The 26,351-nt window shown below is 32.3% G+C and overlaps 1 protein-coding gene across 1 annotated transcript in view; it reads right to left on the bottom strand.

Moving 5' to 3' along the window:
- Nucleotides 1-26,351, bottom strand: part of LOC128882067 (neuromodulin) — a 232,861-nt gene that overhangs the window by 5,038 nt on the left and 201,472 nt on the right. The gene's annotated exons all lie outside the window — the stretch shown is intronic.

Genomic DNA, 26,351 nt, shown 5'->3' on the forward strand with positions numbered 1-26,351 from the left:
TAACGAATTTTCAAGAAATAATGTGATCTGTTCGAGGGCATTTATCGATCAACTTGCTTCGCAAAACGAACAGTCGAAGTGTATAATATCGCTTCATAGTAGTCTTGGAGTCTCAAGCTACGTGGTTCCAGTTTCGTTGGAATTCGAAGTACCGCCGGACGAGATATCGTGTTTCGTACTACTGAATTTTTCCTCCTCTTTTTCTTCCTCGTGAATATGTTTTACTATGCTGGATGCTGCATCGCTAAAGCACCAAATTTTTACTTACAAAATATCTCATCTTACTAAACGTCATATTCTGAATAAATGTTCAATTTTCATTCTAAGGGAGAGCGAAATTTAAATTCTTTTCAAGCTACAAGACTGCTGTTCCTTGTGAAAGAATCTTATAAATCGTAGATTGAAATGGTATATTAAAAGCCGCATATTTAACGCATTTTGTTAGTAGATTTATTGCATATTTTACGTATTACATTTGGTAACACGTTAAATTTATTGTAGTATCGCGCCCTGCATACCCAAGAATAAGAAGTCAAACAAAAATACGAATTGTAGGGTGCGGGATTGGTCGTGTAGGAAAAGTTGTCGATTGTGGATTCGAGGATAGTGGGTTCGAATCTCCGTGTCTTATTTTCCTTAGAATGCAAGATGCAATCTAAATTGTTTAATAATTGGTGAATAAAGTATCAATTTGAAGTAGAGAATGCTACGTTATAGAGAATGCTAAGTATTTTAATATACAATACACTACAGTCATTTAAAGGATTCTAAATGAAGTTCACACTGAAAATTGAAATTGCAATTTCAATTTGCATATTTAGACAATTCATGCATGAACAATTAATATGAACGATTTTAACGAATAATACAATTTTGAGGATACTGATGAAAATATATGTTTCTTTGATATTCCACATCACGTAACTTGAACAAGAGAAGCTACTTATTTCAATTTTAACAAAAACAGGTAATTGTCTTATGTTTGTGGATAGTGAAGTCGAAAAACAAAAGATTAATGTACTTTGGGTTTTTCTCATTTTCATGTTGTTTTGTTTTCCTGTTCATTCTGTTAATTATTTTTCCTTATGTACTTTTCCTGAATATAAGTTACTTTTCTAACAATAAGATGATGGTTATTCTTTGGTTTGATCTCTAATAATAAAAACTGTACATTGTTTATATTAGTATACATTTCCAAGTACCAGTATCCTGCTTACATTTCGCATAATTTAAACATAAATCATCTACACTGGTGGACATAATTATAAGACACCCCGACGAATATTGGTTTAGGTACTTAATAACGTAGGTATATTAAAATACACTTTGTCAAAAGAAAATGGTTTATTTTTTAATAAGAACTTCATAAATTTTGCGAAAAATGATAAAACATTTCTAATTTATTCAAAAATAATATAATTTCGATTGGACATAATTATAAGACACTGTTTAAAATAAAAAGAGAATGTACAAAAGTTCTGAAAATTTATACACATTTTGAAGTACTAATAATGTGTAGAGCATCCTTTATTTTGAACAATTTCGATCATTCGTTTCGGTAGACTTTTAAATAAATGTTTTATATTCTTTTGATCTAAGTCTTCCCAACCTTTCAGAATTGCTACTTTCAAATCATTAAGACTATTATATTGTTTGTCACCTTCGTATACTCTTCTATTCAACTGACCCCACACATTTTCTATAATATTGAGATCCGAAGACCGTGCTGGTCAATCTCCATATGTAGAATTGGTATACTTTGAGCTTGAAAATAATTTTTTACAACTTTAGCTGTATGAGCAGCTGCATTGTCCTGCTGGAATATGAACTTTTCACCAGCCATTCTTTCAGCATGATTTTGAATCTGCTCTTGTACTAGTTTTAAATAACCAGCAGCTTTCATTCTGCCATCAATGAACTTGATTTCGGTCTTCCCATTATACCCGATGCCTGCCCATAACATCACAGATCCTCCACCACATTGACAGCGACTTAAATTTCTTGCTTCTTTTCGTAAATCGTGAAAATAATATTTCCAACCATCAGGTCCATCTAAATTCATTTTCTTTTCATCAGTAAAAAGCACTTTCCGCCATTTTTTCGTCCACTGTAGGTGATTAAAAGCAAAATCTAGTCGACGCTGTTTGTGTACTATCGATAAAGGTGGTTTAACAGCAAATTCTTTTCGTTTCAGATGCTGTGTCTTTCGTATAACTCTTTTTACAGTCTTTACAGATACTTTTAATCCACATTCTACTAAAATTTGTCTAGGTGTAAGAGCTGAATTTGATGCACACATTAAAACTGTTCTTTTATTTCTTAAAGTAAGGGATGATTGTCTTCCACATCTCTTCTTTTTTCCGTAATTTTTTGGATTATTTAAAAAATTACGAATTACATGCCTACTTCTTTTCATTGTTCGTGACATTTGTTTTAAATTCTCTCCTCTTGCTCTTCTCTGAAAGATTTCTATTTTTTCCTCTTCAGTTGGAACTTTACTACGTGGCATGATTTTAGTTTTAATATTTTTCTATTTTATACTAAGAAAATCACTATAATAGAGAATTCACAGTACGAAACACACGAATACATTTAGATTCAACGACTGTCTGTAGTCGACTAACATTAATGTCTTATAATTTTGTCCTACAGAAGAAACCAAACATTACAATTCTTGGAAATGCTTCGACGCTTTGTGTTTGTTAACATTGTGATGGAGTTCGCGAATAGTACTCTTTCATCCCATCATCATTTACGCTACGTATACAAGCTTATACATATTTTTTTTTTAAATAAATGGGGTGTCGTATAATTATATTCATCAGTGTATTGTTCACAGAATAATTATTTTTCTGTCGATTCAACGATCTTCGAATATAATATAATATGCCCAAATCATATTTATATCAATTTTGAGAAATACAGTATCAAACATAGAACTCGATAAGTTGATTGCGTATAAAACAACGTATCCACTTATTTAATTGAACGTGGAAGTCGAACAGTGAAAAGAACGTCAGGGGCGGCGCGACGCCTTGGTCACGTCGCGTTCCTCGCGATTATGCGCGCAATTATTGTCACACCGGCTATTTTTACGCTGTATCATAACGAAGTGGCCCTGACGTCACGGCATGAGGTCTAGTAACAGGGGCTCGAGACGTTCTCGAAACGAAGGAAAAAAGGAGCCACCACATGCAAAAGAGGTTTATAAACATGTAAATTGCAATTACGCGCGAACGTATTTGCATTCGACCCCCGGTGCCGACTTTCCTTCTCCTTCGACCTGGCATTAACCGTACCCCTCTATCCACTTTCATGCACCCCGGCCGAGTGTTCGTGTGAGAAGGCTTTCCGTGTCGTCGGTACTTTCGACGAGCCCGAGTGCTTGCACAAAGGTATGCGAACGTTCGTGTTCGAGTATTATTCGTCACCGCTCGGATCGTGAGTCAGTTTGATAGCCCGATGTTGGATGGTATAAAGACTCGGGGCAATATAAAGGGGCCGGGCCACAGGGCTCGCAGGGAATTGTCACTGATAACGGCCTTAATCACGAATAACGTACCGCGGTTCGGATTTTTTTTACCTTCTCGCTTTTACTTCATCGGCGAATTTAAAGCGGTTAATTCTCGCGTTAAGCGTGAAATCGCCGGTATCAAGATCCGCGTCTCGCGAAGAAACTCCGCTTGAAATATGCACGTTCGTAAAGATCTTCGCGAAGATTGCGACGGAACGGTGTTAATTGCAGCCACTTATGCCTGAAGACGCGAACGACGAATGAAAAAACCGATACACGGCCAGGGTTTGTTGGAATTGATCTCTAAGCTTTAATTGGTCGCTTTTTGCATTCGAGGTTAGAGATTTTTCAAGATAAAGTACGTATATTACAGAAATTAGGGGAAGTTTAAGTCATCGTTTTGCTGGTTTGTTTAATAAGGAAGAACCTGTTAAATAACTAGAATTTGTTGAAAATGTTCCGAGTCGTTCCACTTCAAATGTATCATAGTATAAACTCGAAGTAAGGGTTTTGAAGAAATTGGAGTGTGTTATAGTTCATATGTAATTACGCGAAGTTTAAGCCATCGTTTTACTAGTTTTGTATTTATTTACTGACGACATTACTGTAGGAGATACTGTTGGTAAAAGTTTCTCGGTTATTTCACGTCGAACTCATTATATTATGAACGCGAGGTAAAATTAGAAAAAGTATAACCCATCATTTTGTTGATTATATATTTCTATAATGATGAAGATATGAGTAAAAAAAGAAAAGATATAAAAATAGGAGGTAGATATAGATAAAAGAATAAAAATTGTTTTCCAATTACACAATGATATTCTATATTATTTTTTAACAAGATGTCAACATCACATTTACTAACACCATGCATATGTACACGAGCAAAAGAACATCATAAACTTATAAAGTTTTTATGAGGATTGTTTCCTTCCGCCTAAGTAAAATAAAGGACTTTCTAAGAGGAACTTTAAGATGTTATATTCCATTCCATACCCCTTGTGTTTTATCAAAAAACTAAACCTTCCCTTTTGAAAAATTTTTCAGATTGATATGAGAAGTACGTGATCTTGAAAAAAGAAACTTTAAAGAAAGAATAACGTTTGTTTCTTATCGATATAGGAGAAAGCGCGAAAGTAATCAATTAGTACTTTCCCCATGTCAGGATTGCATGCTTGTGGGGGGTGGGAGGGTGGGGGTGGTCGTGAATTAGGTTAAGCAGTGTTTAGCCGACAAATCGGGGAGAGTCAGTTAACGCGTAGAAGTAACGGTGAAGTTCCAAAGCTGCAAAAAGCTTTACGAAGAGAATCAGGTTTCAATTTGCAAGTGAAATTAGTGGCCGTTGTAATTTGAGTCGAGGAACAATTTATCCAAACGAAACGTGTATCCTGATTAACGAGATTTTCTTGCAGTTCTTATCATATTTTAATCATATTTGGCCTCCTCGGTCCAACTGTTACACTAAACTCGAAATACAAAGAACACATCATAAATACGTGAATTGTTTGTAATTTCTGTACATCCTATTTTTGTAAACGTTAGAAGCGATCAAATATGTTTCAATCGATCTATTGAATGTGTAATTTCTTTTCTATATATTTTTGAATTTGTTTAATACCACAGTTGCAACATGCATATTTAGGAATAATATTTTTATTTTTTTGTCTTTACAGTGGAACATTTTCCTAGCTTAGAGGATGGTTACTTTATACCGTGCTTTGTATCATAAATAAAGAACAAATGTCTTTTAATATTTACACGCTTCAATTACCACTACATATTTAAAGAATTCATTAAAATATAGTGCACTGTGTTAGAGAGTGTTAAGTAAATTTATATAGTATATATTTATTTTATTTTATAATTAACATGCCTATATATTTACTTATACATATATAAATTTCTTTATCACCTTCTAATGTAGAGTTCACTTCATTTCAATGAATTTGTTTTAATTTTATTTTACATTCACGCAGTCGACGCAACGAGCAAAAACTATTACGTAATTAAACGAAAATACACATGTTCACTTAATTCGTGTGAATAAGTATTCAAGTAATCTGTTAATTTATCCTAAAAATGTTCTTCTAACTCCACCCGAAGTCGGGAGAATTCATTTAACCGAAGAAGTCATTTTCAGATTTGTATCGCGTTAATATTAATGCTACGAAATAGCTACGAGAACTCCGAACCCATTTTGGAGATAGTTGTTATGCAAACGACCATTCTCTCGTGGAAGACTATCTAAAGCAATCTCAAATTCCTTGATGGGTTTTATTAGATGGTTCAAGAAACCGACCAGAATGGTGGATACGCAAGCCTGTGAATTGTAAATGCATCCTGAACGATGATATGAAAATATGAAGGAAAGAAAAGGATCGTGAATTAAAATAAACTCGAAATGGTTCTTTCCTTTGGTCGAGATTCGTGTGAACTCAACAGGATTTACGTCAACATAATGACAAATGTAATTGTGTTGGTTATGAGAACAAATACTTCAAATATTATATGAATAAACTTTGGATGTTTATGCATTTAGAGCAAGTGAATATGGGGAAATGTATGGGGATGTGCAAAAGTCCAAAAATATATAAAATATCAACTATAACATACATGTTACACTGTTTAACAGATAAACTTCAATTAAACGCATACGTTTCTTTAATTCGGAATTCTTTATCTGTATCTGTTAAAATTTAATTTTCCATAAATATCTGTGCACTTTATATGATTATGTTGGCATTTCAGTAAATAATATGGCTTCAGGTATAGGTACATGATTCTAATGAAAACTGCAAAAAATGAAACTGGTTATGAAGAAAAATTTTAGATCTTTATTACTTTATTACTGCTTGGTAATTAGTAGATTGCGGATTTTTATGCATATATAAGGAATTTGAATGTACAAGACACCACAAAATGCCCACAGCATGCAAGAATATAAAAAATATTGAGAGTAAAGTTCATATCATAATATATGTACTTTCATATTATAATATGAGTATATATATACATATGTATATATAACTTTACTCTCAATATTTTTTTATTATTTTTATATATATACATAAGTTCATATTATAATATTATATATAGTATATATAGTATAGTTATATATAATATTATATGTATATAGTGAAGTAGTTCCTGCATGCATCTCTATGTGGCGCCGTAGCAGTCCGGTGCTAATATGGTGTGAAACACCATGTGCTTTTTTCTCTTATGTTATGTAACCTTTTATTGTATAAGTCTGTGATTAAATATATTATGTATATCGTGTCCGTAAGCTTTTTCATTTAATATACATATATACCCATTACATATAGTATATATAAGTTCATATTATAATATTTATAGAGTAAAATAAATTCCTATTTAGGTTCAATTTTTGTAGGTACGTTTGCCAAGATTTTATTTTACATAAAGATCCGCAGTCAAGTAATTAGCGACGGATTTATTTGGATTCTTGTTTGATTAGTGGTACTGTATACTACTGTAGAGTTTAGTGTCCTAGTTTTACATCTTGTAACACGAATATACTAAAATCAGGACACAGAATGCAGGAAATGACCAAGTCCCTAGAAACTTTCATATTTTAAATAATTATTCCATAAATTTTTACATCATCCTAACTCTATCATTTTTTAGCAATATTTCCATAGATTGTTTGTTAAACACACTAAAGGAAGCCTATAACACAAAGTAAAAAAATTACCAACTAGAAGAGTATCATCGGAGATGAGATGCGTGATAAAAGCTCGAAAGTAGGCATTAAAATTTCAAAAGCTTCAAGCTAGCAAAAGTCGTTACTTAAGATCACATCCTGCGTTTGCAGATCCAATGCCCCGGAGCCGTGTTAATGGTCGAATGATCATACGACTCTACAAGGGTGCTTGGCTTCCGCCGGTAAGGTACAGCGTCCAATTAGTTCTGTTTAATTAATTTCGCGGCCTTCCGATTACTAGGTGGCATGAACGTTGAATTATTCACGCAAAGTTCGCGCGAAAGTGAGGGAATATCGAGCAACATTCGCTACAGAACCCGTGTTTATATCAATTTCATTAATCGATTTTAAAAAAGGAGAAGGGTAGGACTGTATTTCGGGTTCTATGTTCACGCATAACTTTGTAATGGCTAAACCTATCAAAAAGAGTGTTGTTTGTTTGAAAGAGAATATTTCCCTGATGTTTGGTTCTTCCTAAAACTTTATTTACTGGTGGGACTTATAAGTCTCGTCAATGTTCTCATGGTACTGTATTAATTAAACGCTTTGAAACCTATTGTGACTTTCAAGTCCACTTCTATGAAGTTCGTTTTTAATTGTTAGGCGACAGCATAAGCTTTTTTCTTTTGGAAGCTTGTTAGAGACAACTCTATAAGATGATATAAGAGCAAGACGAACGCCTAGATTTTAAAAACTTTTGAAAAATTCAGTAAATAAAGGGGTAAAGTGTTCGTTTCATGTTAATGTTTTCTAATCTTTGTTTTATAAACAGTGTGTAGGAAATCAGTCACACGATTTTTCCGACAGTTATGATAATGTGACAAATGAATGTTTCCAACAAAAGTTAATCAGTATTTAATCAGCAAGAAATTACAAATTGATGTTCTAGTAACTAGAATGTAGATAATAAAAAACTTTTTTAACCAAATTTAACCGACTTCTTCGATGGCGAGGCGAATGGTAAATCAACACCAGGCGTTTCGCTCTTCAAAACAATATTTCATAGTTTTTACCGTGTGCGACTGCTGCGCGTAGGATTTACTTTCAGAAAATTGATTTGTCGTGTTTTGTTAAAACAAACAATCCACGGTTGTCATGTGGATGTACTGACTGGGTCATATAGCGTGAAAAAGTGGTAGTCACTCTTTCTGTAAATATTGATTCAAAATGGAATAGTTTTGGGTTTTGAACATGAGATAGGCTTTCTTGGGATACATGTTGAATACTATCAATACAATAGCAAATAAAAGGAACAATATTGATGATGCATGGAAAGAAACAGTTTATAATCTGTTTAGCACCTAAATTATACGTACTATGTATATAGATTTCTATGTAGATTGTTTCTACTTAAGCAGTAAAGCTTCCACAATAAAAATAGTAATGAAGGCAAAAAGCTATAAACTTGATGAATCGGTTAAAAATGTTCACAACTTATTTGTTTCGTGGCAATCTCGCGTCGATCGATTGCCCGTCACGATAATTCAACGCGGATTGAATTCCTCGGCCGAGGTTGTAAATCTCGGGCTATCCCTCGGACTCGTTGTCTTACCGCGTCGCGTTGTTTCCGTAAATTAATGCGTAAACAATTGTTTCGACAATAACTTTGTTTTGACTTTCGAATTGACTATGCGAGTGACTGTTCGACGTATGTTTTCGAAATTGTCTATTCGGCGTTCGTTTTCGAAGTGACGACTCGCTGTCGTCTTGACTCCCGCGACGGTGTCGGAATCTCAGGTCACACGCTGATTGGTTTTCGCAAAATTGGAAAATTACCAATCAGCGTGTCCCCGTGTGCATTGGGCCCACCTTTTCTAGCTCCCTTAGAGCGTCTTCGTTTAGGAAGGGTGGAAACCTCGGTCGGTAGCTGGAGGACCCCGAAGTCCGGCGATGCCGGGGCCTTTCCTCCAGGTGAACATGTGGCGTACCGAAAGTACCGTTGGGTCCGAACGTGACCGTGCCAAAGCCACCCTTCGGAAAGACCGAGTTTATGACAGGAAAGCGGCCGTTGAGGACGAAGCAAATTGAAACTTTAACGTTATGGTAGGGTCATCGACTAAAATAAATTACTAAAACGACTCGAAATGTCGACTCAAAAACGGCTATTTGACGGTCCCGTCATAAACAGACTTTCGAAATCCTCGACCAGATGGTCCGTGGAACGGAACATTATTAAAAGGTTAGATTAGGTGTAATGATTGTGGGTTACATTTTCACGTGAGCAGTAAATCATAGGCAGTGAAAATGAAAATGAAGAATAAAAACAATATTTTTAATAAAGCAATATAAAATATTTACAATCTATTAAAAGCTCAGATTCTGCTTAGTGATTGTAGGTTACGTTCGCACGTATGTAGTAAAATATAAGCAGTAAAAATAATCTCGAAGGCAAACAAGTCCTTTGGTTAATCAGTTAAACGTATTCACGAACTGTAAAAAGCACTAACTGTGTGGAAACATTGTAGATTGTGTTCATATAAAGATAAAAAATTACAGGAGAATGAAATTAAAAATATGATTGATAATACTGAATTGGAGTGACAAAAAGAAAAACGTCTACGATAATGAAATAAGGCTGAAGTATATTATGATTTATTATTTTAAATAACAGAAAATAATGAAGTTTTGATAATTAATTTTCTAACTCTGAATCACAAATAAAGATCAAAATGTGTTGAATTATTAATTTGAGAGAATATGCGAAAATCATAAATGTTATCACATTTTCATTTATTGTAAAAGATAGAGAAAAAGCTGAAAGAACTTTCTTATCTAGAATTTATTTGATTTTAAAATGTACTTTAATAATTTGTTTAAATTTTTTCAAATTTCGAATGTATGTATAATAGAAGAAGAAAACAATATACAACAGTTGACTATCATTGTCCATCAATCATGTTTGCTTAAAAATTTGAGATGAGAGTGCAGAATCAAATATGAAATTTCATTCGAATATCTACAGGCATTTTTTTCATAAAATTGTGCTAAAAAATATATGCTAGTTAAGCATTAAAACCAAATTATGTAAAATAAACCAGGAAGAAAGTTAATTTATAAATTCAATTATTGCTCTCAAATCTTCCTAGACCCTTACTAATTTAGTAAAGAATGTGAAAAAACGAATTTGTATCCTCCACCAATCAGAAATGATAGTTTACTTCGAATTAAGAAATAAAAGAAAACAAATTGGCATGCACGCCAATGGACAGTACAGAAAAGCTGATAGTTACGCCAATGAATGTTGCCGAGTTCATCCAAGAAAAAGAAAAAAACTGTTACTACGCACTTCCAAATATTTACGTAGATCGCAAGGGCAAGCTTTTATTCGTAATGCTATCGACGAAATCAGTAACTTTGAACTGCTGTAGCTCAGCGTGGAATCGACGGATCAAATTCAAACAAAATTTAAATTGAAGACCGGAATTTCTCCTATTTAGTAAATATGTATTGTTGTGTTAGATATTCTTAAACACTTGTTTTCTTTATCGTTGCACTCAACATGAAATATAATTACGGTTTAATAGTTGACATGTAATGTACTGGTGATTGTCATGGAGTGTGAAATATTAAAATTTGTTTATTAATTTGTTTGAGTAGTAAATAGTCCTAGTATACTATTAAAGAACAATCAAAGCACGAAATTCTATAAAATGCGCATCAACAAATAGAAATGCATTCATTGGCAGTGGTTAATTCAAAAGCATTAAACTTCAGAAGATTATAATTGGCAAGTCAATGAACTTACTTTCTTAATTTGTTTCAAAAGAGTTTAAGGGAATTTCATACACGATGATGACATGCAAAGACAAATGAAATAACTATAAAAATGACCACTACTTGACAATTATTAGATGTAGGCATTAATTCTGTGTCTTTACATTTACATAATTATTTATAACATTAATTTGTACAGACTATTATATTTACTGGCCAATTTGTTATGTTAGAGTACAAACCTTAATTCCAATAAAACACACAGATTGCTTTGACATTTGATATTATAACTACATGTGCTCTCTTGGAATCCGTGACTAAGGAAAAAGTTAAAAGTTGTATGATTTTTCTTTATAAATAAATGGTAAGTTTACTTTAAAAATGCACAGAATTAATTTCGACATCTAAACATAAAATTTATTTTAGGGTGGTCAGAAACCATACAGTGGATGTAGAAAGTATTCGTACACCGATCAATTTCCAAAAAAACTATGTAAAATTGTAATTTATTAACTTATTTTTTATAAACCATGATATTCTACATATTCTCGGAAATCTATAGAATAGATAGATTACAAAAAAAAAAAATAGCTTTTTATGTAAGTTGGGAAATTAATAAGAAAAACCAATTAATCGATAGAAATGTTGAAGCAATAAGTATTCGCACAACTGTTTAATTTTTAAAACTTCATTAAAAAAAAAGAAATTTACATTAATTTGCAAGTATATAATACTTCCTTCCTGGGATTTCCTTTTAATTTTATAATTATTGCAACTCTTCTAAGCGTTAAATTATCTAAATTATTAGTTATTCGAAGCGGGATCTTTTTCCATTCCTCTATTAGAACCTTTTTTAAAAGTACTTTCCTCGAAATTTGATGTTTTCTAATTCGTACGAAGCAATAAACTAATGTGTTTACGTTACAAACTCTACTGTAAATGGTTCGTCATAAGAATCGTACAAATACTTATTGCTTTTATACTTTTACCCGCTTTTCGCATTTTTTTGTTAATTTCACAAATTATATTAACTAGTAAATGTTGTTTGGACTATATCTATCTTAGAGACTTCCGAGAATATGTAAAATATCATTAATTATAAAAAAAGAAGTTAAGAAACTACAATTTCACACAAAAGTTTTTTGGGAAATTGATCGGTGTACGAATACATTCTACATCCACTGTATAAAAATTATTTACGCCATGAAAATTTAAGAGGAAATAGAGTTACGTTACATTCATCGTAATCAGTATGAGATGGAGACGGCAGGTAGTCGAACGAAGGTAGGACGAAAGCTTATCAACAACAATTTTCCACGACGTTGGCATTAATTATTCGCGTTCTCGTAGGCGTGCATGTGTGGGCGTGCACGTGCGGAAGGAACGTCGGGTACGAGCCTAATAATTTTCCACCGACGAGGGAATCGCTTGCGGGCCGCGAAACTTTGTTCCGGGCTGTCTTACTTCGTGCGACCCTTTGATTACCAATTAGTCGGAAGTTTAACTCTTCCAGCCAATAAGTCAGCCGACCACGCTCGACAGCCGACGGTATAGTGAGATCCGTTGAAATTTAGCTCGCAAGCTTTCAAGAAAATTCAGGTGAATTAACTTCCACGGCTTGCGACAAACGAGTTAGGAGAAATCCTTACAATTGGTCGGACATTAATCCTTACAATAGCGTAGTTAGCGTTCTTCGTCGAATCGTTGGCCATTCAAGGGGAAAATTAACTAGTTTCTTTTAAATAACTTATTATACGTATATAAATCTGCATACTTTGAATTAATTTTGTCACAAGGTATTTTTTAATGAAGCTACGTATGTTATCAATGTGAGTTTCTTTTTTAATTCTGTATAATTCGTACCATCTGTGTTTTACTATAAAACAAAACTCTAAATTTCCTATTGAAAAAACAGTTTTTAACTTCAATAGAGGGATGTAATCAATGAGAGTTTCTTTTCTAATAAATATTACATTTTACAGTATATGGTCAATAAAAATGCAAAATATATATATATTATTTGTACTTTACTTTTTATTTTATTTGATTATAAACAATATTCTGAAGATGATCAAACCAGATAATTGAAAACATTTACACTATGAATGTATAATAGCTACTGAAATAGTATCATTACCAAAATTACGAGTATTAGATTTCAAAAGAGTTGCGATTCATAAAAATAAAATAACTCGAGTAAATTATTACATCGTATAGTAGAAAGCTAGACACAACGCTTTAGATTTAGCGTTTCGAGTAATTTTCCTTCATAATTTCTTAATTACCATGAAATCATTAAGAGATTTTCAGCCCTTATTAATATACACATTTTCAGTTCAAAAAATCCATTAGTATTAATTCTTTATCATGATTATGTGTACAATAAGATCCGTAAATTCCGAAGTAGATCTTAATACTATAAGTACAGTCAGTGTAATAAGTATTCGTACAGCGACCATTTATTTTAATATGGTTGCTGTACGAATACTTATTACACTGACTGTAGGTCTCATTTTTAACGATCTTTCATGAAAGCAAAAGTGTCTTGCGTTATAGTATAAACATTTCTTAAATATTTTATAAAAGCAAGAAATTCATTTTCAATTAATTCCTCATGCTTCTACAGAATCTATTCGGAGTTTTTGAAGGGAAATTGGATGTTCGTAAGGAGCTTGCCAAGCTCGGCTTAGTACTGGGTATAAAAAAGAAACGTGGATTTATTACAATTCATAAAAGGAGATTTAAGGATTTAAAGCTGAACGCGTTTCTAAGAATCCTTAAAGAAGGTATCGTACACTAAAACGCTGCGTGATATAGCGTTTACTGACGTCAATCCAAGAGGAATAATATTCACTTGAATAAGATAGGACATTGCACCCTAAACAATTTGATATAAGTGAAACGATTTAAATTTAATGCTCCATAACATGCTGTTGTATTAGATAATTCATATGTGTTTGGACGAGCCTGGAAACAATGACATATTAGCATCCAAATTTATATTCTTCTGCAATATTCCATATAATATATATTAATTGTTAAAAAATACGCGAAAATTTTAACACAAACAAACGTAATTTTTGTTGCATCAATATTTCGACCTCAAATGTGAGTCCTCTTTGGTATTAGGAATTATTACATTATGCACTCTTCTCTATATTGGATTTTTAAAAATTCCCATTTAATATTAATATATAGATTTCATGTGTATTATTTCATTATTTAGAAACGCGCATTAACCAAAAGCATTTGCCCACACCGTAAACGTAACATCTGTACGATTTTAATTAATTTTACAGTTGGAATAAGCAAATTTTAATTTACTTTGATATAAATGAAAAATTGTATACAATTTATTTAAAAATGCAATTTGGTCGTAAAACTAGTAAAATGAAGCGCAGAAAGGAATGAATTAATATTCAAACTCGATAGAAACATTTTTGTATTTCACTACTCTTATTGACAAGGGAATATTTCCTTTCTTCCGCCAACGATATTGGGGAAACAGAAAAAAAGATCGTATATGTTTCATTATTTAAAGTATATCACTGAAGGTTTCCGGCGGTTTTAAGAATTTTGTTTTTTAATAACAAAATACACCTGTCAGCGTACTCGTGGACACATATACGACATCATATTTTACATTCAATTGTAATCATTTGCACCTTCATTTAAAATAAAAAAAAGGCGGATATATTTACTAAGAAAATCGTAAAATCCTTTTAGGAAAATCCTTTATTATAATGAATTAAAATTAGTAATCCCAGCTTTGAAATTGATCAAATACGTAAAACATGTTACACATACAACGGATACTTCTGCGAGTAAATGCGCGTGCAACATTGCACATGCTTCTAACAATTTTAAACATAAAATATTTCTTCCAAGCTGAGAGTTAGCGATGAAAGTTCTGCTGGAAAATTTCCAAGCTTTCCTACAAGCCGAATACTTCTTGTTTCGCGTAGAGAAATGTTCCTCTTGGAGTTCTCTTTTAATTCTTTCCGTATTTAATACACATGAGAGAAATGCTTACGTTTCTCGGAATGCGGGCTTATATTTTATCAAAATACCAGCTATGCCCGAGGAAATAAAAATTTCCCTTTATGCGCCACTTACGTCTCTGTACTTTCGCTATGCTCTCTCGCCGCATCCTTGTTGCATTTTTATGCGAAACCTTTATTGCTACATGCTCGAGTACGCATACAAGAGAAGTTTGGCAATTGACACATGCCAAATAATTTGACTTTTTCGCAGAAATACAGTTCATGGAAACCTGATCACAATATCATTTTTCATTTTGGCCTAAAAACAGTTTTAAGGGTGGAAACATCTCTTCGAAATAATTCTGGTTATTTATATTTTTGCTAATATCTCTGAAACCATAAGCGATACATAATTTATTGGTTTTTAATATTCTACAACATTGTAGTAAGAAATAAAAAAAAAAAGTTTACTTTTAATAATATTTTCCCCACCATAAATCTTTTCACTACTCGTTGCATAAAAGTTGTATCGACAGTTTTGTGGACATTTTCATGCAGTACAACTTTCGTTTAACCAATTTTGTTCTATATGTTAACGAATCAGAGTTATTATGCACTATAGATATGTATCCTGAAAAAATCATAACTCGTGATCGGATAAACGGATTTCAATTAACAGAACGGGAAACTGCGTAAAGTTAGGTGAAGAGTTTCTAAAAAATATAGATCTATCGAAGAAGGCGATATTTAATTTCTTTTTTAATTGTTTTTCAACCATTTTCAAGGGGCCCGTCAATTTTGGTCAAAATTTAAAATTATCTCTAAAAATAATTTTTCACTACCTCAGTCACAATGGAGCATATTTCGTTAAATAAGATATAAAAGCAATTTCTATTATTTCTGAGAAAAAAATTCCTAAAGAAAAGAAGAAAAATGGTTTGAAAATGAGCGGTCTGGCGAAAATATTCATTTCTCGAAAAAAAATATTTTACAACAATTTCATATTTCATCGAGATGTGCAACTTCTGTTTAACTCTCTATGGGCTGGTGTAACTTTCAGGCTATATGGTAATACATATATCGACATTATACCAAATAATTTTCATTTCTCTACTAAAATGAAGTTTTAATTATATATTGTCTCTGAAATAACTTATAACAATATTGATAACGGTTGGCAGCACCATCAACCTGAAATATCAAAGTAAATGGCTTGCAATTTGTTTGCAGAAAAGAAACATTGAGTCTATAAAGCCGGCGACTGACTTGCAACAGAACGCTGTAATGTAACTGCTCGGCACGAATTGTATAGTTCGGCACCAGTGTTACATTACAAGGTCGTTTTTGAAATCACGAATGCTCGCTTCGAACTCTCGGCTGAATTCTCTCTCAATGCTTCCTACTCAATTCAGTGACAAGTAGACGATCAAAGATGTTCGTCAAAAAACCGACAGACTAGTGGAGCACGGTCGAGCGCGAAGCAAGCGCAAGAGCGGCTCGTTTCGTCGCTCGCTAGTCCATCCAGACAGCGAATGCTCGCGTTACATTACAATGTTCTGTTGCAAGTCAGTCGCCAACTTAAAGTCTTAAAATATTTTTTGCAAAATTCTCGGAATTGCCTGAAAAATCGTGCGCATTGTTACGATGAACAACCTGTATTTGGTTAAATTATACATTATCAAACGATCTAAAATTCTTTTCGTCATAAAATAAGGAACAAATAGTTACAAATTCTCTTCCAAAGCTCCGCAGTTTAAAATCTTCAAGATTTACGAGACGTTAAATAGCCTCGTGCTACAAATTTCTGTTTACTCACGTATAACATTACCGCATTGTTAGCTCTGGCACGCATTACCAGCGAGCGTGAAAAGGTCAAAATCGTTGGCTTTCGTTTCAACTTTCTTTTCTGGAAAGCCCAGCGCGGAAAATCATTTATCTTGCTTTAACCGTTCGCGACGCGACGGGTCGTTAGGCTTTTGAAAAATATTTTAAAACCCTTGGTACGATATAAACGTTATCGCTCGAGGCTTCCACGTTTGAAGTAGAGAGAGAAAGAGAGAGAGAGAGAGAGAGATTTCGCGCTGGTTTTCGATTTTTTCCAGCCGTCAACTGTTATGTCTCCTTGAACCTCGACTGACGAGCATCGGGTGGTTATTTTTATGTTCACCGAAACGAGACCTTTGTCGTTTAACATTTTTTCCGATAAAGGGGAACAGTCTCGTTTCTCACTGACAAGAAAGATTATTATCGGTATTTTTTTTTTTCTTTTCATCTTTCGTTTGGATAGGAAAGTAGGCGCGAAAGCGTGCAATCGAAGGTTCGTTAATGTTTGATTTAGGAACGCAATCGATCCGCTTGTCGCGAAGAAATGTAGAACGTGATTTAAAAATTAATTACCTCATTAATGGTATTACGGTTGCAGATGTCTCTCAAATTTCTTATTTAATTGGTTCTCCATGATAACTCTGTTGGTTAATAACGAGAGTAAATTAAATTGCTGTTACTCAGAAGGCATACGAATGAATTTTTTGGAGGAAGTAATGTTTTTTTTTTGAAGAGACAATTTAGTTTTCATAAATAGCAAACAGGTGATTTAAATTACTATCTACATTGTTATTTATATTTTCATACAGTACAACTTTCGTTTACCCAATTTTGTTCTATATGTTAACAAATTCGAGTCATTGTGCAATATAGATGTGTATCCTGTATTTTGTGCCGGATTTCGGTCAGAAATTACGCTTAATCATTAGAATTACAATGCAGTGAAATTTAATTTCTGGAACGGTACAAAGCGGATACTATTCACCCACGTTTATGTTATTTTCAGATTGTTTTGCTCAATAGCCATTCAATTTTGGCATTTATTGGTTTTCTGTGATAATTTTGCTAAATAACAAAAAGAATAAATTAAATTGTCTTTTAGAAGATGTCGGTTTGATTTTCTTCAAAAATTAATATTTCCCGTTACATTCCAGTTACAACTAACAATAAGTAAAATTTTACTTCTGAAACGACACAAGACAGGATATAGAATGTATTTTAACATAGTATGATATCTGGTATCTCGATTGACTTGTGCATATTTCGATTACTTTCAGATTATTGTCCCTAATTTAATCACAATATAAGTAATAATACAATTGTAATTATAACACATCTGATAATTAATGATAATTTTACGATCATATAGAGCTATGTTACGTTAATAGTTTGTAAAAGAGAAATGTAAATATTTTAATATAGATACTTATATTGAATTATTTCGTATTCAGGTGGGTTGGGTGGGTAGGACAGTTAATAATCTGTTTCAACAAACACTTGTTTTGTACGGTATCATTTCTGAAAAAATAAATTACAAACATATTACGTCGAGTGTTATTTTCCTGTATTATTTTTGTTCTCATTATTTTCTTCCGTGCTATTTGCGTTCTCATGGCGGAGAAGAGTACGAGCATTCGCGATGACAAATTCATACCTCGATTGACAATTTCTGTGAAGAGACAGTCCAGATAGGGACCAATTTATGGTTCATGAGAATCGCTGGTGCGACAAGAATTTCTGTATATAGTAACTCTAATAATAGAAAGGAGCTGTATTAATCGCTAGTTATAAGTGAAAACGTAGAAAATAAATCACTTGTTTCCTCCAATTTTTAGAAACGTACATCGCAAGACTTGTAAATCAGCGCAACGTGTGTACAAACGATAACGACAAAAATCTACGTATATTTTAATAACGTGTTTGATTTTTGCTTTCGTGTGATCCAATTTCAAGCTATCGTGTTAACCATGGAAAAAAAGGATAAATTCGAGGATAAAATGATTAAAAGTAAACAGAGAGAAAATTATATTTGTTAGTTTACCATGTTTACTATTATATATAAAATTAAATACATTTCACAGTTATTTGTCATGTGAAGTAAAAATTCGTTATAAAAAGAACTTTTTTCCTTATGAGAGTACGATAATAATCTCTCCAAACTAAATTCATAAGTTATCGAATTCAAAAGCACAGAATTAATTTCAACACCTAATAAATACACATCTGAAACAGAATTTGGCAACAAAAAATTCTATAGCAGTAATTCATGGTGTACATTAATTATTCATTGAAGGTAGCATACATCTAAATACATATAAACAAGAACGTTGGACGAGCAACCATTTTGTCTACACTGTACACCACCTTCTGGTCTCGTTATCAGACTTTCGACGAGCCAATCGTAACGTCGATGATCAGATCGTACAAACCATGCAACTTTCCCGATAGATAACATGCAGGTACGATTGCATGCACGACGCTTCGAGTTTCAGCGTTGCAAAGTTGACGCGACACAATGGTGAATATTCCCTACTCAGGGAACCCAGTTGGAAATTATGTGCTTCTGGAGTACCCGTGGCGACGCCGGATAATTATTGTTCCCCGTTACATTTGGTTTATTTGCGTTTTGAAGTTCGGTAATGTGTACGAACCCTCGTGCAAGTGGTTGTTGCGTCATTTACATTCGTTTGTAGTCGCGACACCACAAAAGGAACTTGCTTTATGGGCGCGCGGGGGCTCGTTGATTTATTTATAAACGAGGTTGTTCATGAGACGCGGTTAGAATGTTTCACATGGCAAAGGATTTCAGTGGTAATATACAGTGGATGTAGAAAGTATTCGTACACCGATCAATTTCCAAATAAACTATGTAAAATTGTAATTTATTAACTTATTTTTTATAAACCATGACATTCTACATATTTTCGGAAATCTCTAGAATAGATAGATTACAAAAAAAAAAAAAAATAGCTATTTATGTAAGTTGGGAAATTAACAAGAAAAACCAATTAATCGATAGAAATGTTGAAGCAATAAGTATTCGCACAACTGTTTAATTTTTAAAACTCCATTAAAAAAAAAGAAATTTACATTAATTTGCAAGTATATAATACTTCCTTCGTGGGATTTCCTTTTGATTTTATAATTATTGCAACTCTTCTAAGCGTTAAATTAACTAAATTATTAGTTATTCGAAGTGGGATTTTCTTCAATTCCTTTATCAAAGTCTTTTTTAAAAGTACTTTACTGAAAATTTGATGTTTTCTAATTCGTACGGAACAATAAACTAATGTGTTTACGTTACAAACTCTACTGTAAATGGTTCGTCATAAGAATCGTACAAATACTTATTGCTTCTATACTTTTACCCACTTTTCGCATTCTTTTGTTAATTTTACAAATTATATTAACTAGTAAATGTTGTTTGGACTATATCTATCTTAGAGATTTTCGAGAATATGTAAAATATCATTGATTGTAAAAAAAAGAAGTTAAGAAACTACAATATCACACAAAAGTTTTTTGGGAAATGGATCGGTGTACGAATACATTCTACACCCATTGTAGGTAGGAAGAATATCATCGTGATATTTAAGGTGGATATGCTAGCTCATTTTAAATCTTAATTGTCGTAATGCGAGTTAGTTTTTGGGGGTTTTATGTTTATAACTCTGTTTCAGAGGAGTATGAATTAAATTTAGTTTCAAATGTTAATAAGCTGCCTCGGAATCTTTATGCGTGTTTATGCTTATAGACTCCTAAAGGATTAAAAACCAAATCTAATTTTAAATGCTTCTAAGTCACTTTGGAATCTTCATAAACTTCATTTAATATTCTTTTAAGTTTTATTCAAATAGCTTATGAGTTTAATTTAAATCTCGTAAATTTAGTTCGGATGTTCGATACAGTTTCATATAAATTTGGATCTATTCCAGATTTGCAACTAGGTCGAAAATGTTATAATTGATATCGAGTAAATGTCCATTAGCTAAATAGGTAAGTTTCTTTCATCTATCTACGAGCTTTCTAATGCCAAATATTTATACAAAAATTTATTTAGATGTAATTTACTCGAGAACGATATAAATTGAAGATCCTTTTCCTTAATTGTCTTTACAAAAAAAATTAGAAAATAATCTAAATTGTTCATTGTGCGAAGCGTCATTTATTTTGTATAATAGATCATCTCTGCTCTGGTCTTGTTCGAAATTGAAATGTAAAATAATTGAAAACGAACGGAGTGTTTTTACAAAGATAAGATAAGCTCATGTATTTATTTGATATTGGTTATAAATAATATTTTCAATCCAGTTTATACAACACCACAAGTTATTTGTGAAATGGTTTCAGAAGACATTTATTCAAATATAAAATAATGTAAAAAATAACTTGCATATACATAAATTAAATAACGAACTAATTCTGTGAAAACCTATTCGGATCCCTTTCAAATGAATTAACCCTTAAATATTAGTAAATAAGACATTGTTTATATGTTTGACCGTGTATTAATTTCATTACTATACGATTATTTTGACTACTTTCATTCATAAATGAATATTAACTGAATATTTATTATCAATTAATATTCCCTTCCCTCTGCCTACCTTTCTTTCTATATAATAAAAGTATTTAATACAAATCTTTTAAAAGATTCAGAAATTACAGCAAACTATTTTATTTCAAAAATAAAATTGCCGAAAGCAGTTATAATTACTGAATTTTCCAAGGTAATCAAAATCTATGTTTGCCATGTTAAATAAAATATATTTTATACAGTAGAAAATGTTGAGATCAACAATACAATATAATACAAATTAACTCCTACGTAATTATTCATGATAATGCAAGTTCGAATAATAGAAACATGAAACGTCTTACTTTTGTTCAGGAGCACTTTCAATTCTGAATAAAAATAAAACGGCACCGCGTATTCCCTTTTTGTGTCGCGCAATTTACCGAATTATACCGAAGAAAAGTAGAATTTATGTATAACGAGAAAAATTTACTCCGCGTTAGAAATGTTTTCTTCCACCATCACGGTAAGGACGAAAAAAAGAACCGAGAAGTCAACGTAAAAGTAGAAAAGGAAAGAAAGATCAGGAGAACCTGGTATGCTTCAGCGTGTTGGTATTACGCCGACGATAATTCGCCTTTTATTCTACGTTAGAGCCATTCCTCTGTGTTCTGTAACAATCTTGCTGACGTTGTCAGAGCCAATTTGCCGGAAACGTGACGAAAAAACCCCTGGACCGCTAAAATTAATGCCAAACGAGAGGAGAACGTCTGATTCAGCACGGCGAAAGGACCAAAAATACGTTCATCGATAGAAACGTTTGAAAACTCATTACATACGATTGGCTATCGTTGGAAAATCACTCTACAAATATCGACAGACCATACCTTCATCCATACCTCTATATATTTTTGTTTTAACCAAAATTCTACTTTGGTATAGTAACAATTACACATTTTATAAATTTCGTACACACATTATATCATTTTATGTAGATCGTAATCTGCAAGTACAAATATGTTGTACAAATATGTACGTATGTAAGAATGAGTGGTTAATATCAGCTCCAATTTCTTACAATTCTAAAACCATAAAATAAGAGGCTACCCATACAGGTATATATACAGGGTGTCTACGTATAAGTTCTGACATACGCAGGGTGTCAATTCGACAACAAATTTCCAACCAAAAATTACTTTTAGACATTTTCTTTGTGTCGCATTATTCTCGAGTATTTTCACTTTAAATATTTTTTCTGTGTTTTCGACTTGACACTCTTTAAACGGCCATAACTTCACCAAATTGCAGTGCAAACTTAAAAGTAAGTATACCATTCGAAAGAGCGTTAAATTTCCCAACTCCTTGATGCCAAACCAAAATTTATTACGTAGATTTAACAAGTGAAAGATTAGGTCAAACTTTACATTGTGAAAATTTTTAAAAATTTGACTTTTTCTGTATTCGTTTTTCGGTTTCAAAGACAGTTGTTTGACGGGCATTCTTCAGGAGAAACTTACTCGAAGTCTCAGCTTTTGAATGGTATGATATATTTGACCTAATTTTTCACTTGTTAAATCTGCGTAATAAATTTTGGTTTTGTATCAGAGGGTTGGGAAATTTAACGCTTTTTCGAACGGTATACTTAGTATTAAGTTTGCACTGCAATTTGGTGAAGTTATGGCCGTTTAAAAAGTGTCAAGTCGAAAACACAGAAAAAATATTTAAAGTGAAAATACTCGAGAATAATGCGACACAAAGAAAATGTCTAAGAGTAATTTTTGGTTGGAAATTTGTTGTCGAATTGACACCCAGCGTATGTCCGAACTTATACGTAGACACCCTGTATATATATAAAATTATAATTATTACAATTATTATTTATAATATAAAATTACAATATAAATAAAGAGATACTGTTATCACGTATACTGTTATGTTTATATTGTAATTTTATAATATGAATAGTAATTGTAATACTTATAATTTTATAAATATAGGTTATTCACGTATTTCTTAACAATATCACTTTATTTAAACTGTAATTTTGAATCTTACCAGAACTAACCATTTAATAATATAAATACGTAAAGTGGCAAAGTACCATGTTCTAAAAAGTTGCAATTTTGTACTTTTATAGTGCTTTTTAACTTTCATCTTCTTGGTATGGTTTTAATTAAAAATGAAAATAATTTCAAATAGAGATGCAGAGATTCAAGAGTAAAATGAGTATTTGGTTTGATGTAACTAAAGAAGATTTGAATTACTTGTCGATTTTTTCTATCATAGTTCGTATTGTAATTTGTGAATTAAATACTTGTTATTGTACGAGTTACATATTTCAGTATAAATTGCTTGGTTATTCAATATTAATTTGGTAAAGTGCACTTAAATTTCTTCCTGTGATTTCATGATTAGTGAAATCCCATATACTCTGCATGTTTGAATTTAATCATTTCTGTCTACTCAAAAGTAAAAAGGTTTCCGAAAGACGCTCTACGATATTTTCCTGGAATAACAAATAGTACCTCACTTTTATTTTAAATGATACCAAACATGACATATGGTGCTCTCAAAATGTCCATTACGAGTACACTGACAGATATATTTTGTTATTAAAAAACAAAATCCTAAAGCCACATTTAAACAAACCTTTACTAATAAATAATAGATACTTTTCTTTATTTAGATTAACTCTTTGAGCTCGGAGTCATTACAGAATATGCAAACAGGAATCGCGTCGTATTACATAATGTAACTTATAAACCATGCAATTTACTGTAACGATACTTGAGTATTTACGTCAAAAATCAAAATTTTATACTATTTTAATATGTAATAATGTGTGAAACAGTCATAGATGTACATTAATAGTTTGTATCTTTTAAGTTGCAATCTCAGGCTTTCTTGTTTATCTTCACAAATTCCACCATGTCATACAAAATATGTTCCTAGATCTTATTTCCTTATATAAATGCTCTTTGTCGCTTTTCTAAGGTGTACAGTATTCACAGATATTTTTTCATGTAACGCAAGCACATATGAAGAGACATTCGAGTGCAAAGGGTTAACAAATTACTTTTTATAGAAACTCTTTAAAATTTTATCATATCTAAACAATCTTTTTGTAAACTTCAAAGCGTTAACTTTCTATAACTCGAATAAAAATAAAGTCGAGATCCTAATTCAAAAATCATATATTAGCTTGTCCCAAAAATTTCTTTCGTGACTTGCATTCAATTATTTTGTGTGGCAGTGTTTATATAAATAGACAATCTAATTTCTTAGACATTGATGCTGTAACAGTAATGAATCGAAATGAATCGTAAACAATTCAGTAATGTAACATAAAACATAAAATATTGTATATATATATATTAATTATTAATAAACCGAAAGAAACTGTTGGGACAACCTAATATTACACCTGTGCTAACAGGACTTCATTTTCTAACGGAACACGTGCAAAGGCATTATTCGCGGCAGTAAATTGTGCAAATGGACTGAACGATGCGCAGTTTGGGCTCAGGCGATTCCCGCCACGATGCAAACGCGTCCGACAGGGGATCCAAAGGAGGATCCTGATGAGAAATCATGGTAATCCCCTCACGAATCGAGGCGCAGACCGCGGGATAATTAATGAAACAGCACCGATGCCGTGATCGATAAGTTCAGCGATGACTCGAGTGGTCTGTTGTTGGCCCCTTTGATATTATGTTGATTCACCACCATCGAGCCGCGATCGACGCCGATCACGTGCACGTATTACGTCCTTTAAACTCTGTCCGTTGGTCGTCAGGATCCTTGACGAAAGGTTCGCCAAACTGACGGGCATTGTTGCATCGAACGAGCCAGAAATAGACCTAAGGGAACACTGTTATCGAACAGCAGTATTGGAGAAGCCTCTTACGAATCCGCGCCGGGGCATTTGCTAATTTCCGGGTAGCTTATGCTGTTTGAACCTTTCTAAGTCGTACTGGCCAAGTTCGAGGGTGCAACACTATTAGGGGAAAGTTTATATCAGCGAAATGCATTCTTTTTCGTTGGTGGACTAAATAAAATACAGTGGGTGTAGAAAGTATTCGTACACCGATCAATTTCCAAAAAAACTATGTAAAATTGTAATTTATTAACTTATTTTTTATAAACCATGACATTCTACATATTCTCGGAAATCTCTAGAATAGATAGAGTAAAAAAAAAAAATAGTTATTTATGTAAGTTACGAAATTAGCAAAAAAAAAAAACAATTAATCGATAGAAATTCGCACAACTGTTTAATTTTTAAAACTTCATTAAAAGAAAAAGAAATTTCCATTAATTTGCAAGTATATAATACTTCCTTCGTGGGATTTCCCTTTGATTTTATCATTATTGCAACTCTTCTAAGCGTTAAATTAACTAAATTATTAGTTATTCGAAGTGGGATTTTCTTCAATTTTTAAATCTTTTTAATTCTTCTTCATGTTTAAAAGTACTTTCTTGGAAATTCGATGTTTTCTAATTCGTACGGAACAATAAACTAATGTGTTTACGTTACAAACTCTACTGTAAATGGTTCGTCATAAGAATCGTACAAATACTTATTGCTTCTATACTTTTACCCACTTTTCGCATTCTTTTGTTAATTTTACAAATTATATTAACTAGTAAATGTTGTTTGGACTATATCTATCTTAGAGACTTCCGAGATTATGTAAAATATCATTAATTATAAAAAAAGAAGTTAAGAAACTACAATTTCACACAAAAGTTTTTTGAGAAATCGATCGGTGTACGAATACATTCTACACCCACTGTAGATATTGGGCCATACAGTGTTTGTTTAGAATAAACAACCGCTTTTAGTTATTAAACAATTATTTATGGTGCCAAACGGTTTCGATATCGTTGTAGGCCCTCTTCAGTCAGATTATTGGTTGATGTTGATAAACAATATGTTCTTGTATAGATAATACATGAAAATAGTGTTAAAATGTGATAAAATTATATTCAAAATACCTACATAGAGGTTAGTATCGATATCATAAAATAGAAATGATATAGACAGTATGCACAATTTTCTTTAATTTATAAACT

This window comes from Hylaeus volcanicus, chromosome 1 (genome assembly GCF_026283585.1).
Source record: "Hylaeus volcanicus isolate JK05 chromosome 1, UHH_iyHylVolc1.0_haploid, whole genome shotgun sequence".
NCBI lineage: Eukaryota > Metazoa > Arthropoda > Insecta > Hymenoptera > Colletidae > Hylaeus > Hylaeus volcanicus.